Source organism: Amblyomma mixtum, chromosome 3, assembly GCF_055824585.1.
Source record: "Amblyomma mixtum isolate Tamu chromosome 3, ASM5582458v1, whole genome shotgun sequence".
In the NCBI taxonomy this organism is placed as follows: Eukaryota; Metazoa; Arthropoda; class Arachnida; order Ixodida; family Ixodidae; genus Amblyomma; species Amblyomma mixtum.
In genome coordinates this window covers 359463631-359478495 of record NC_143014.1, presented here as the reverse complement: position 1 = coordinate 359478495, position 14865 = coordinate 359463631, and the positions used below count along the sequence as shown (strand labels likewise).

General features: G+C 45.4%; 1 long non-coding RNA gene and 1 other non-coding gene across 2 annotated transcripts; one reads left to right on the top strand and one right to left on the bottom strand.

Annotated features, from left to right (window-relative positions):
• Window positions 1-1057: 1057 nt before the first annotated feature.
• Window positions 1058-1222, bottom strand: LOC149356496 (U1 spliceosomal RNA). Its single transcript, XR_016291996.1, has one exon. It is a non-coding gene; the product is annotated as a U1 spliceosomal RNA (small nuclear RNA).
• Window positions 1223-6606: 5384 nt separating this feature from the next.
• Window positions 6607-14448, top strand: LOC149356495 (uncharacterized). Its single transcript, XR_016291646.1, has 3 exons — window positions 6607-7401; window positions 8645-8752; window positions 14322-14448. It is a non-coding gene; the product is annotated as an uncharacterized LOC149356495 (long non-coding RNA).
• Window positions 14449-14865: the final 417 nt, after the last annotated feature.

Here is a 14865-nt window from a genome sequence, read left to right as displayed (position 1 = left end):
TGCACTTATTCAGCGAGCGGACAAAGCCCTAAGGAGCCACGCGCCAGCTCGACTCCCTGCCCCTTCCCTCTCCAGATAACAAACACGCTACAAACTGGCGGAGACTACAGCCCCGCACTCCCCTTACTCTAGCCCACTGTCCCCCTTTCCAAACTCCTTCCCGCTCCCTATACCCAGAATCTTTCACCTCTTCCTTCTACGTATTCTTCCTCTGCCTGGCGGACCCTCCCCCGCTATACCTAGAAAACATCAAGCGTTGGGAGGACTGGGAGGGTCTGCTGCGCTCTGACGACCCGGCCGTGCAGACCGTCGCCATCGCCGGGCTGTCAGTTTTATGGGCCTTAGGAACAAAAACACTCAAGTGCAGTGCGGTTGTGTGGGGTCCAAGGGCGTGTCCAAATTCATTTGTAATAAAAAAGATTACTCTCTCTCCTTCTCTCTTCAGAGCATGATCGAATTTCCCTATATTTAACTTCCTTGTGTTGGCAACCTTGCCGTTATTGATTATTGATTAAAGATAGTTTTGCCTCTCTGTCTGTGCGGTTAGAGGCCTTCACGCTGTAGCGTTTCTTAGTCAAATATTTCTTCTCCTCAGGTAGCTTGCTAGTATTCTGCCGAATGGTTTCCGTAATGATAGCTGTGAAATTATCGTTTCCTCAGTTAAAGCCGAATATCTGTTCTGAAAAAATACACTGAATTCCTCTCCTTTCCCTCAAACCGCTAAATCGGAAATGGGCTTCCGCTTCACTAAATTCTTCCCTTCTCTGCTTAAAGTATAGGCTAATTCAGCGCACCTATCCAATGATCCATTTGATTTTTAGACTAGCAGAAGACATTAATCACTAGTAAATAATCTTTCACCGCGAACTCTACTAACTCTTCTCTGCTATTCCTACAACCTATCACCATTGTCTCTTATTGCATGGTTCCCAGCCTGACCGACGCGTAGAAACATTACTCCAAAACTCTTCCGTACAAGTAAGCACTGTTAAATGTATCTGACTGATGTCCTCATTGCGAAGAAAGTATTGTAAAGCTTGCTTTTGATTCGTTTACGGCGGGGATTCGTGGTGCATGCCGAACCCCGCAGCCAAAAATTATGCGTTCCATCTTCCCCAGTATGGGGAAGAGGCTGGCTTCAGCCGGCCGCTGTGCAATGAACCGGCCTCCACCCGGGAGCTCAGCCTTGTTGATCACTGAGCTTCCAACACGATGTAAGTGTGACTCCGAATTCCTGCTCTCTGGGAGCCGGTCGGAAGAGTTCACTATCCATTCTCAGGTGGCCGGAGCAGCTTATTCGAAAAATCTCTGCCTCTCCCGTAAACGAGATTAGAGTAAGCATGAAATGTTTACGGGCCTAATGTCATCTCGGTGGACACCCGAACCGCACCGTACAGGAAGGGAGGAACGCCACCACCCGTTCAGCGCGATGCCTTGAAATTTGAACGCAAGGTTTTTTGAGGAAAGGAAATGGCGCAGTAATTCTCTGCCATCTCGGTGGACACCTGAACCGCACCGTAAAGGAAGGGAGAAACGCCACCACCCGTTCGGCGCGATGCCTTGCCCTTTGAACGCAGCGTTTATGTGCTTTTTGCACGCGTTATTAGAAATCGGAAATTATAATTCCGTGCATTATCAAACCCACAGCTCCACTGATATCTTGATAAACATTGAGAAGGCACTGGCAGCAGTTATTTTTTGTCTCGTTTGGAGACCAACCGGCGCTTGCATGCCGGTCGCGTAGGAGGGCTTAGAGAGTCTCGTTAAATCTCGTTAGGTCTCGTACGGTGCCCGGATGTTCTCGTTTTAGAGCCCGGATGACTGGAATTCAGTGCCCGGATGAGTGGATTTCAGTGCCCGGATGACTGGATTTCAGTGCCCGGATGACTGGATTTCAGTGCCCGGATGACTGGAATTCAGTGCCCGGATGAGTGGATTTCAGTGCCCGGATGAGTGGATTTCAGTTCCCGGATGATGGCTCTCGGTCTCGGCGTGACGTCACCACACTGCCGACAACGGGAGCTAAAAGCATTTCATGCTTAAAAAATAATATCTAAGTGTTGCGTCGTACTGAGAAAGTTCGAAAAACAGACGCACTAGCGTCGATGAACAAGTCTGAAAATTGACTACAACCGGAAACTTACAATATTTCAAGTAAAGCACCTATTAAAGTGCAGTTTTATTGAAACCTGCATCGCTTCAACCGCTACGCGCTTGAGAATGCGGTGCACGCGCTCACGCTATGGGCATTTACACTGATCTAGCGATCACGCGTGCTGTCCGCACATCAAGAGCCAACGTTTTGGGAAGAGGAAGAAAACTCCATTATTACTTTGACCAGCGAGATACCTTTTCTACGGCGATCTTTCTGTAGTAGTCTTTAGACTTTGTGCAATTGTAAAAAACGAATTTCACAAGCAGCTGGGGTGCGTAGCGGTGGAACAGCGGTTATGGCGCTCGACCGCTCACTCGAAAGACGCAGGTTCGGTCTCGGCTGCGGCGATCAAATTTTGATGGAGGTGAAATTCTAGAGGCCCGTGTACTATGCGATGTCAGCACACGTTAAAGAACCCCAGGTGGTCGAAATTTCCGAAGGCCTTCACTGAGGCATCTCTCATTGAGTGAGTCGCTTTGCGACGTTCAATTCCCATAAACTAAACCAAATCACAAGCAGTTGCGCTACGAAACTTGTGGTTGTGGTACTCTGGCCGGTGAACGCCGGCAGCGCCACCGCAGCTAGTTGTCTATGCGCGGCTAGCAGTGCTGTTTGCATCGCCACGTGGCTATTCGCTTCACATATTCAGGTTTTCTAGGAGAGATGGTTTCCTCTGATAACCGCCATATGCTCTGACAGGTGCATCGAGCAGACGGCACCCGATTTCGAGTATATAGCCAGGAAAAGACGAATGGTCCACACGAGGAGCGTGCAGAAGCCGGTCAGAAAGGCAGCTGCCGAGGCTATGTTGTGCACGTTTAGCTTCTTGTCTCCGTAGACGAATGAAAGTTGCCATGGCGGAAATTTTCATGGACTAAGCGTGGCGTTACATGCAGAAGCATCTTGCTGTCAAATTATGCTGAAGGAGCTTAAACTGTAGAAAACGTCGCGGTCGGTTTCATCCTCGCGCTACTCCGTGAAGCTCTTTTACCAGGACTGTGCCAGGTGTAACGCTGCGAGGGATGAACTGAGTGAAGATTGAGCACCATTTTCGGTCTTCCAGGCGTGAGCACTCGCTGCTGGTATTGGGTGCTCTTTAAATATGCTGCCACACTCCCAGAAACTCTTTTTTTATGCAATCTGAACAGCAGCCGGGCGACAAAAGTGTCACATTGAACACTTTACAAGGATGTGTTAATATGAACTATTCCCGATATTATCTTGCTCATCCTCCTTTCGCCATGCTTAAGTATACTGGCCTTTTTGCAGCGTGCAATTATGTCGTAGTGCCGCCGGTATGTTACTGAATACTTCCCATTTGAAAAAAAAAATATCTTGAGACAGCACCATTTCGGCGCTGTCAAGCATGGTCAGGCGCCAGCACTGAGTCAGTAGACTGATTGCGCGCCATCTTCTCCGACAGCCAGAATTCCAGAATTAAAAAGGAAAATAGCTCTGCAACGTGCACCACTGAAATGAACGTAAAAGCAACATTAGTAATCAATATATATTCAGTCTAAACGCAGTGCACTTAATATCTCCAGTCTTATCTGCCTTTATGATTTAAGGCCGAACATGAGCGCATTCAACCGATTTAAAAAAAAAACGTCATTACTCGCTTCTACCACCCAATCCTGTTGCTGCGCTGCTGTTGTTCGTTTTTTCAACGCGCGTCCATACACCTGCTTTTATGTTCCACTGGATCCATAAGACCTTCAATTTCTGCTTATGGAAGAACTATGGAGTGCGGCAGGGCCACGGAGAAAAATGCATTGTTGAAACAGCCTAGACAACCCTATTGAAAAAACTCTGCGTGAGTTTGCACGAGAACAGTGATTTTTGTACGATCACGTTCATTTTGCACACGATTGCGCAGAAATTGTGCGTTACCTGTACGCATTCTGTGCGTCCTGTGTGTACATGATCGCGTACTGTGAGCTGAAAGACGTACACGCACACTCTTTGTGTGTAAAAAATCGTGGACTCTCGTGGACAACTCTCTGTGCGTGGACATCTGCGTGCTGAGAGGGGGCTTGCCGAAGCTGTGCGTGCTTATGTGTGGCCATGTGTGCGTTTGCTTGCTTAGTAGCAACTTGTCGAGACTGTAAAGGCCCATTTAGGGTGAAAGCAAACAAAGTTCGAGCATTCAGTTAATGATTACTTCTCAATAATGAGCAATAAGCTCACGTTTTGCTGTTTTATAATTTTCGTCTTGGCGTAAGTACCCATTAATCATTTTCAACTTCAGCAAACAAATAACCAAAAAATTATCTTTTAGTGCAAAATGGTTCCCTTCGATACTGCAGGGACCTGTACATGACAACATGCACACTGAGCAAGAACTTGTCAACATTCCAAGTTCATTGTAAAATAATGTAAAAAACAAGCTTCTAATGACTCTTACAGCATCCTTCAGTTCTTCCTTTAACCAATTCTGAAAGTTACAGATATCTTATAGATGAATGATGAAAGCCATCCAGAGCATTTATGTTGTCGCCCGTCATGCAGACAGCCATATTTCGAAATCAGAAGCAACACAACCATTTGTTGCTTGCACTCGAAAGGAGTCAATCAATGGAATAACTCTGAAAGGGCAACAGTGTTTGTTAGGTGCAACAAACAAGCTTGGGGATATAATCAGGTTCAATCAAACATGACGTGCAGAAAGCGAATTGTGAGCTGTAACAGGAATGTTACGAGGCAATTTCTAAAACCATTGCCAAAGCAATTTCCAAAGTCATTAGCATAAATTTACATACACGTAATAAAGCCATGTAAGCCTACATGAAAAGACAGTTTTGAATTCACAGTTGGTGTCAAAAGTTCAGAAATTAGTGCCCTCTCTCAATTTCAGTGACAAATCACAGATCGATTAATTAATTCCCACTATGGCTCCAGAACAAATCCAATGAATCTCAAATGTGCGAAGTATATATACCACACATGTTGCCTGATTAGCACCAGCATTGCATGATGCATGACGAAGTATCACACTCTTCATTCTTCTTCAATCTGTTTTGAAATTTGCACTACCACAAAGACCATCTGGATGGACTATGATTCCATCATATTGCTGAGAGTCACATTTGGAGACCAAGAGCAACACAACAGTGTGCTGCACATGAGTGGATATAATGCACTGGGACAACTGTGCACAGTAAGGAACGCTTGTAAGGCGTCAGGTATTTGCTTGGGGAATGTAATCAAGTTCAGTCATGTTTCATGTGTAGAAAGGAAGATAAAAGTTGTAGCAGAACTATGAAATCCAACATCCAATACTGAACTTCCCCAGGTGATCTACACACACATAAAAAGCACGAAAGGATAAGCTCAGCGGTACTGTTAAGTTTGATGCCCTTTGAGGTTTGACTTGCGCGTCTGTATGCAACCATCAGATACCATCTTGAAGTTACCAGAATGCCCAAAACAACTTTGTTGAACTGTTCAACTCTAAACTGAAATACTTTTCCTTAAAACATTTTTTTGCAACATGCTGTGTAGCTAATTATAAAATAAAGAAAAGAAGCTGATAAAATTTTCTCATCTCAAGCGTACTGATAAGTACACAAATCTGAGTGCTTTCAAGAGAGGTGACGCACCCGGTATTCAGTGTCCAGAAGCATACATAATGCTGCAGAATCCTATAGCAAGAAAATTTCTTTTAGTTGACAGATGGCTATGTCTGGTCACAAAGTCAATACCAAGTAAGGCGCATATCCTAACCTGCAATTACATGAAGCTGCACGTGCTTCATAGGCTGTAACTCCGCCAATAACTGCTACATATTTCCCACCTCTAGCACGAGGGCGGAATCAATATACAGCATGGAAACAGCAGTTTTGTTGCTTTAGCTTCTTTACTATGCTGTTTAGGCAAGAGACGAGTTGAAATATTTGCATGGGCAGTTCTCGATTGAAGTAACGTAAAAAACATCCGCACTCCTTTCTGCTGAAGCGACTGGTGGACCACTTTTGCATGTCGCATATCGTATGACTTGCTAAGGGTCCAGACTGACACACGCACTTCGTCAAACCTTCACAGAAAACACTCTTCGCTTTTGCTATAAGCTCCGGCCACAGGCAGTAAGTGTCCCGTCACCGTTCACATCGCAAAAGAAGGCAGCGCTCGCAGGCGGTCAGTTTGAGCTGACAGCGACAGGCGTTGCAGGCACACCGCCGACTAAGTTTCCAAGGAAGCCACACTGTAGAAGGGCGCCGTCTTGTAATCGAAACACACCACAGAAACAATGGCCACTGTCGCTGCTTATGAGCCAGGCATTTTTGCAACGAAGTTAGCAGAGCAATAGGCCGAAAGGTTCGACTCATCAAACGACGGCACCGCACTGCTGACCTCATTATCGTTGTCGACCAGACATCCATAACACATATGCCCCGACGGATCGCTTAATTGGGAGCTGCTACTACTCTTGGATGAGAGCACGCCCACCGGCAGCACACACCGGTAATCCTTCTTCTTTTGCGATTCCAGCACAGTAACAGCGGCGCACAAGACCGCCCAGCAGCAGCACGAGAAAACAAGCGAAGCTCACGGCGGTGATCTCAGAAACCATGCAGCATGTCGGATAGGCTTTGGATTTGACGCGCTAGACCATGCCCACTCACGCACGCACGCACGCACGCACGCATGTACCGACACGCATATTCATGCGTCCACGCGTCACAAATATCTCAAGTTTTTAATGCTAATATGTGCACAAGAACTTAATTATTTTTGTAACGAAAGTTTCATTTGGTTTTAATCCTTTGCTATCGCACTGCCCAAAAGCATAGAGCCCGAAAGAGACGACCTGGAGGAATGCCTGGAGGCGATGCCTTTCTAAACGGGCCGAAGGAAGCCGGAACTGGCCGAAGCGCTAGCCAACGAACGCAGCGTCTGGGAAGGGACAGCATGGCGGACAGCGTTGCTACGTTTGTCGTGGTTAGAACACTATATCGTGGTCCTCCTTTGTGGTGCCGAGGGCGTGAACCATCGCTGGCATGAGCATTTGTCACTCTTCCGATATGTGATGTGCCGACAGCAGTGAAATTCGCTGGTGCGATGTACGAAAACGTGGTAAGGTGCTGAGTAAACCTGTGTTTATAGCGTGCGTCAGCGGGCTCGACGGATAGCGCGTCGTCCTTTGCGCGCCTTCACTGGAAACGCTATGCTGACGGCGGGGCTCATTTCCTCCATGGCGGAGCAGCTGGTGGGAGACCACTACCCGGGTGACATCTCGCATCTTGGGGGTAAGTTAATTTTCTTCGAACCTGTTCATTATTTCAAAGCCTTTGCGCACAACTGGCCACGTCAACACAGCTAGTACAGAGACGCGAAGACGCAGTGCCTATCGCGGCAGCACGCAGCGCTGAAAGGTTGTTTGCTGGCGGCACACGGGCATGAATGCGCGTGTAGTGTCAGTGGTCACACGGTCATGGTCAGTATGCCATGCAAATATGCACAGCTGATCCGATCGCGGGGTGCACGATATCGGCGCCGTACTGCCGCCGTACTGCCATTCATCTCTGGCCGAGAATGGAATATGTGCCCGCGAATAGATCTTCGGCCCGGGCTTTACATTCTCGCCGCATGTTACGCTGTAATTGAAGTAACAGCGCTCGAGCAGTATAACTACGTAGACTGCGATTCAGCTGTATGCGTTAGGATTGAGCTTCCTCCTCTTTCACTTGTATTTCACTTGTCCTTTTATAAATTGTGTATTTAAGGTACGAAGCTCCGTATGATCCAGCTGCGTTCGTACTTATAGCCGAGCCAGTGTAGTCGAGCCTTGAATAGCAGAACGGTGAGATAAAAACAAATTGCTCTGAAGTTTTTCGCCTCTATTTTGGCATTCGCTTTTTCATACTTTGGCTCGGAGCTGAAATGGTACAAACAACTGCAAAATGCACACAGGTGCCCTAGCTCCATTTGGCCTAAATCCCGAAGTTGCAGTGAAATTTAAGGGTAATTGAGCCTTTAATATGTACGAAGAATAAACTTAATTGTTTCATGATTATAACCAATGGCGCAAATAAATCTGACTTTGACTTAAATATGCTGAGGTACCTCTCCAATACCTTATTTGATGTTAAAGGAAAAAGTGTGGTTTTTCTGCAATTGGCACTATTAATTCATCATACCTGTGAGAATGTGAAATCAGTGCTAATCATGCCAGATTTCAAATTGAGGGACGCATGCAGAATTTGAAGCAAACCAGCCTTCTACTGAAAATATCGTTCTGCTGTGGTCTGTTCTTTTGAATGGTGGCATGTATTGTAGAAACGATGCTGGATATCGATATGCAAGTGATGTCTCGTATGACTGCCTTGGTTATGAATTTCTTGTTGCCTGGCCCACTTCGAAATGTGGTTAAACAGTCGTGTTCCATTCTGCGACCGGCTCCTTTTTGTGCCTTGCATTTTGCCTTACATGCTTGATTCTAGTCCATTTTTTGCACTGTGCTGCTGTTAAATGTGTCTTTTTACCTTGCAGCAATCTCCACATAGCTTTACCAGCAATGCCTCTTCCAAGCTCTCCAGTATAGCTGTGCCAGCCTTTCACTTGGTGCTAGGATGCCCAGCAAGCAAGCAGGCTTTTGAGGTAAGCACTGAAGACATCTTCCGACACAAGTAGCTTTTATTTTCCTAGTCCACTGCTACTTGTGTGACCCCTCGTTATGTTGATTTTTGCAAGTTAGGTTGCCTATTAAGGGCTCTCTTTTGTTTTTCACCTGGTGCTGTGGCCTGCTGCATTGGTGTTCGGCTACTGAGCCCAAAGACGCGGGATTGAATTGTGGTGGCTTCGTTTCGACAAGGCGAAATGCATATTTGCTCGTGTGTTATGCAATGTCAGTGCATGTTAAGGAATCTTTGGTGGTCGAAATTTATGCACAGCCCTCCTCTATGAATGGAGCTATTGTTCAACTTTGAGGCGTTAAAGGGACACTGATGGCAAGCTGAAGTTGACCTGTGATGATGAAGTTCCGCATCCTAACCACAAAGACGACACTTTTTCTGAAAGTGGAGCTTTATAAGCCAGAGAAAGCAAAACATACAATTGTCATCAGCACCGGCTGATATCGGAAATAAATTGCGATGCACTGACTTCGTTTTTTTTTGGCACAGATTCCAGAGGCTAGGCTGAACTGCCATTCACCTCAGAACGGTTATCATGGAGTCCTTTGAGTAGACTTCATGAGTTCAAATCGAGTGTCGGGAAAATTTTTAAATGTAATTTTTGCGCCAATCATTGTGTTGATGGCCTTTGCGCTGCTGTTAAAACCCGGGATAGCAGTATGGTATCCCATAAAACTAGGTTCAGGACTTGCAGGAAGTGGTTTATCACATTCCGCTAGCTTGTGCAAGAAACTACTTCAGGGATATGTGCAGGTGTCTTTAATGTGTTCCTGAGTGAGCACTAACTCGTTAGGGGGAAGGCAGCTTCTAATCTGGCACTACAGTGCCAATGTCGTGAGTGTAAATCATAAGATGACCCATCAGTGTGTACGCCTGATTTCTGTGACACTTCAGTGGTGTATAGAAGTGGTAAACAAATCTGTAAGGTATTTGATGCATATCTCCAAGGCAACGGCTGTATGAGTAGCGAAGCCATTAGTCAATCTTCAACGGAAAGAATTTTCTCTTTTAGATGACGTGCTTGTATATCAGTGACAGTTATTTGTTGTCCTGCCTTTCGCTGGTGTGGGTCATGTGTGTGCGCATCTTCATGCGAGCCTTCTTTTCCTTCACAAAAAATTCAATTGATAGTCCAACCTGTTTTCTTCTCTTTTCCTGTGTTGCATCTTTTGGCTGGTTTTAAATCTGTAACTGAGCTCAGACCGTGATAATAACAGCCGGAAAACAGGGCTACTGAATGTGAGCTTGGCATACATGCGTACTGTATGTGTGAAAGTGCAGTTTACAATATTCAGAAATGCTTGATAGCCTTACAAGAATCTAAAATTTTGTTGGAATTCCTATTTGTTCTCTGTTCAAGTGTCGAGAGTTTTTCCGCTTCATCGTGTGATTAGAGCCACTTTGGTACTTAAGTTGAAATCTTTTCTTTAGCCTGCATGTTTCTCACTTTTGGGACAGAAATGTGGAGGCTAATTAAAAGAGTTCAGCTTAAAAGAGTATAGACACCTAATCTTGGTGGCATGTTTTCTTCTCTATAATGCTGCGGAAGACACTACTATGCATGAATCACCATCTGGTATTCGCGTGAGACTGCTAAATAATTTATAATCAACTTTTTCTGCCATCCTGTTTCGGTGAACAATTTGACTATGGCTATGACATCAAAGAGAGGTTATAGGTCACGTGAGGCGTGGAAAAACTGCACTTATAATCGCTGCTTCATCATTTTAATTCGCTACAGCGCTGACACCAGCATTCCTTAAGAGCCAGAAGTACCAATTGTATTGCAGTTTTTCATGCCTCACATGACCAATAACCTCGCTTTGACGTCACAGCCATCATTCAGCTGTCGAAACCGAAACAAATACAGCAGGAGAAAGAAATTTGATTATAAATTATTTAGTGGTCATAGGAGGATGCCATGTGGTAATTCATGTATAATACTTTATGCCTTATTACAAAGAAAAAAACACGTGCCAAACGATAAGGACAGCAAAGTGAGCTATGGAAAGAAAAATGATAAGTCTAACATTAAGAGACCAAAAGGGGGCGGAGTGGGTGAGGGAGCAAACGCGGGTTAATGACATGCTACTTGAAATTAAGAGGAAGAAATGGGCCTGGGCGGGACTTGTAATGGGAAGACAACATAACCGCTGGTCCTTAAGGGTAATGGAGTGGATTCCAAAAGAATGCAAGCATAGCAGGGGGCGGCAGAAACTTAGATGGGCGGATGAGGTTAAGAAGTGTACGGGGATATGGTGGCCACACCTAGCAAAGGACAGGGTTAATGTGGAGACATGGGTGAGTCCTTTGCCCTGCAGTGGGCCTAGTCAGGCTGATGATGATGGTATGTGTCGCACCTTCTGCTTCGTGCTATCAGCTGGCCCATGCTTGGCCGACCAGACTAGCCAAATTTGTGATGTGGGTTCTCTATTGCACTTGCATTTGTGTACACAGAGGACTTGGATGGTAGCAGGCGATCCTGTGCATGTGTTCACGCCACAGCACACATGACCCACACTGAAAGCTTTTCTGCCTTTAGTAAGACAGCTGCATCAGTCTGGGGCATAACGTATCCCATTGCTAGAGTATGAGTAAATTGCTCTCGAATTTTAATCTGGTATCAGGTAGCATAGCGCAAAAGAAGGCTAGCACGGCTGCCTAATATTCTCTTGGGCAGCTGTGTTGGATTTTCAGTGCCTGTTAGTGTAATCTGTGAAAGTTCACTGTAAACCATTCGTTTCGATGTAAATTAGGAAGTCCTTAGAGCACTGTACTTTTTAATGATAATAACAAGGTAATGCAGTAATTCAATTGTACCTGTTCTCTTTCAACACAGTAAAGTGCTGCTGGGTCGAGTTCACAGTTTTACTTTGTAGGTGTGTTCAGGCTGTCATCATCTGCAGCAGCAGCAGCCTGACTACACGCACTGCAGGGCAAAACCTCTCCCATGTCTCTCCAATTAACCCTGTCCTCTGCCAATTGTGGCCACCGTATCCCCGCAAACTTCTTAATCTCATCCGCCCACCTAATTTTCTGCCGCCCCCTGCTACATTTACCTTCTCATGGAATCCACTCTGTTACCCTCAAGGACCAGCGGTTGTCTTGCCTTTGCCTTACATTCCCTGCCCGAGCCCATTTCTTCCTTTTGATTTCAAATAGGATTTCATTAACCCGCATTTTTTCCCTCACCCACTCCGCCCGCTTCCGGTCTCTTAACGTTACACCTATCATTTTTCTTTCCATAGCTCGCTGCGTTGTCCTTGAATTAAGCCGAACCCTCATTGTTAGCCTCCACATTTCTGCCCCATAGGTGAGTACCAGTAAGATACAGCTGTGTTAGACTTTTCTCTTGGGGGATATTGGCAACTGGCTTTCACGATCTGAGAGAACCTGCCATATGCGCTCCACCCCGTTCTTATTCTTCTAGTTATTTCCCTCTCATGATCCGGATCAGCGGTCACTACCTGCACTAAGTATACATATCCTCTTACTACTTCTAGCACCTCGCTACCAATTGTGAACTGCTGTTCCCTTGCTAGACTGTTGAGCATTACTTTGGTTTTCTGCGTGTTCATTTCTAGCCCCACAATTCTGCTCTGCCTGTCTAACTCATTCATCATGCTTTGCAGTTCATATCCTGAGTGGCTTAGCCAGGCAATGCCATCAGGGAATCTCAAATTACTTAGGTATTCTCCAGTAACTCTTCTCCCCAACTGTTCCCATTTCAGGCCCCGGAATACCTCCTGTAAACAGGCAGTGAATAGCATTGGTGAAATCGTGTCTCCCTGCCTGACACCTTGCCTTATTGGAATTTTATTGCTGACCTTATGCAGAACTATGGTAGCTGTGCAGTCGTTATAAATATCTTCCAATATTTTCACATAACACTCTTCTACACCCTGATTCCACAATGCCTGCATGACAGCTGTGGTTACACCGAGTCAATTGCTGTCTGGTAGTCAATGAAGGCTATATATTGGGGTTGGTTGTATTCTGCCCATTTCTCTATCACCTGATTGATTGCATGAATGTGGTCTCTTGTTGAGTATCCTTTATGAAAGCCTGCCTGATCATTTGATTGATTGAATTCGAAGGTTGTCCTGAGTCTATTAGTGATTACCTTAGTAAATACCTTGTAGACAATGGATAGTAAGCTGATCGGTCTGTAAATCTTCAAGTCCTTGACATCTTCTTTCTTATGAATTAAAATAATGTTCGCATTCTTTCAAGCTCCTGATACGCTCGTGGTCACGAGGCAAGCGTATGCAGGGTGGCTAGTTTCTCTAGCATAATCTCTCCTCCATCCTTCAACAAATCTGCTGTTACCTGATCCTCACCAGCTGCTTTACCCCTTTGCATTGCTCCTGAGGCTTTCTTTACTTCCTCCCTCGTTACTGGCGGGTGTCCCATTGCTGTGCTCTACTGCCTCTCTCTGTAACGTTCTGATACTGTAGAGATTTGTGTAGAACTCTTCGGCTACTTTAACTATCTTATCCATATTGCTTATGACATTGCCCTCTTTGTCTTTTAGCGCATACATCTGGTTTTTACCAGTGATTAGTTTTCTCTTCACTGATTTTAGGCTACCTCCATGCTTTAGAGCATGCTAGGTTTTCTCCATGTTAAACTTTCTTATGTTGGCTACCTTGCACTTATAATTAACTTCGATAGCTCTCCTAGTCCTATTCTATCTCTGAAGTTAGACGTCCTCATGCTTTGGCGTTTCTTCATCAGATCTTTCGTCTCCTGAGATAGCTTGCAGGTATCCTCTCGAATGATCTGACCGCATACTTCTGCAGCACGCTGCAATGAATTTAAATATGTATTTAAAGATAACAGTTAAGGTGGGAGATTGAGCTTTGAGATTTGCACTTCAACTCGGGAGTTATGCCGCTGCTACACAGAATACTTGATCGCCGTAGAGATATTTCATCATCTCGCACCAAACTGCCGTGGAGCCACTGTCACAGTTGATAATTTTGCTGGGAAGCTGTTGTAGCACTCACGCAGTTTTGAAAAGGTGGTATTCATTGTTTTTGTGCTATTGGCAACAGTGATAATACGCTTGCTGCAGTGTTTTGTGGCCAGCCTTCTTTTTTTTCAGTGAAATAAGTTGTACATTTCATGTTGAGTATTCTTTCAGCGATTAAATTGCTTTGATTTTATTCCTTAGTGTAAGTTGCGAGTGCTCCATGTCTGAGTGCAAATTTCAAAATCTTGATAGATGTCCACACTGTTCTAGGGACTCTGTGGCTATTGGAAATGCCCATTTAGCTGCATTCAAGTGTCACTGAGTTGATGGCCATTTGAAAGCCTTCAAAATGCCTGTGTGACGCGGTTATTAGATTTTGTGCAGGTTTGATGCTGAGCAGCCTGCGTGCTTGAGTCGGGTTTTCCAATGTCTGTATTTCAAACCTGATACTTTTCGAAATCATCATTAGTTCAGTAATGGAACTACTTGTGCCCTTTTCTGGAATTTCCAGAAAACAAATTAACTGAATTTTTTTGCATATACTGCTACCTTTTTGCAGGTGCTGCATAGTGAGAACCTGGATCAAGACGCCAACCTGCTGGACTTGGAGAAGCTGAAGAAATTGTTTAGCCACTGTGTGGCACCCGTCATGAGGGATGTGGCATTAATAAAGCCAGTTAAGGTGACCTTATCTATGTCCTTTTGCAAGCATGCTACACACATGAGAGCCATCCCACGAAGCACCATTGCTGCAAAGCTTGTTATCTCACAACATGCATGCTGAATGAGGCAGTGACAGACAGGTGAGGAGGCCTTTAGGTAGGGCATTGGCGTAACGTGTTGAGCAGTGATGTAGGAGCCTTGCAGCCATGCAAGGTATTATCGGTATCATGATGGTAACTCCATTTGACACAGTCTAGTGCTCTGTGAGCCAGACAAGGCTCTTGAACATTCTGGGACTCACCCTTGGCTCTCGGACATTCTGGAAGCCCCACCCGGCTTGCGCATATCACGCGAGGATGTCTCCTGCTGTACGAGCCTTACGCGGCTTGCGCACTTTATGTGACAGATGTCTCGCATTTGCGAGCTTGCTCGGCTTGCGC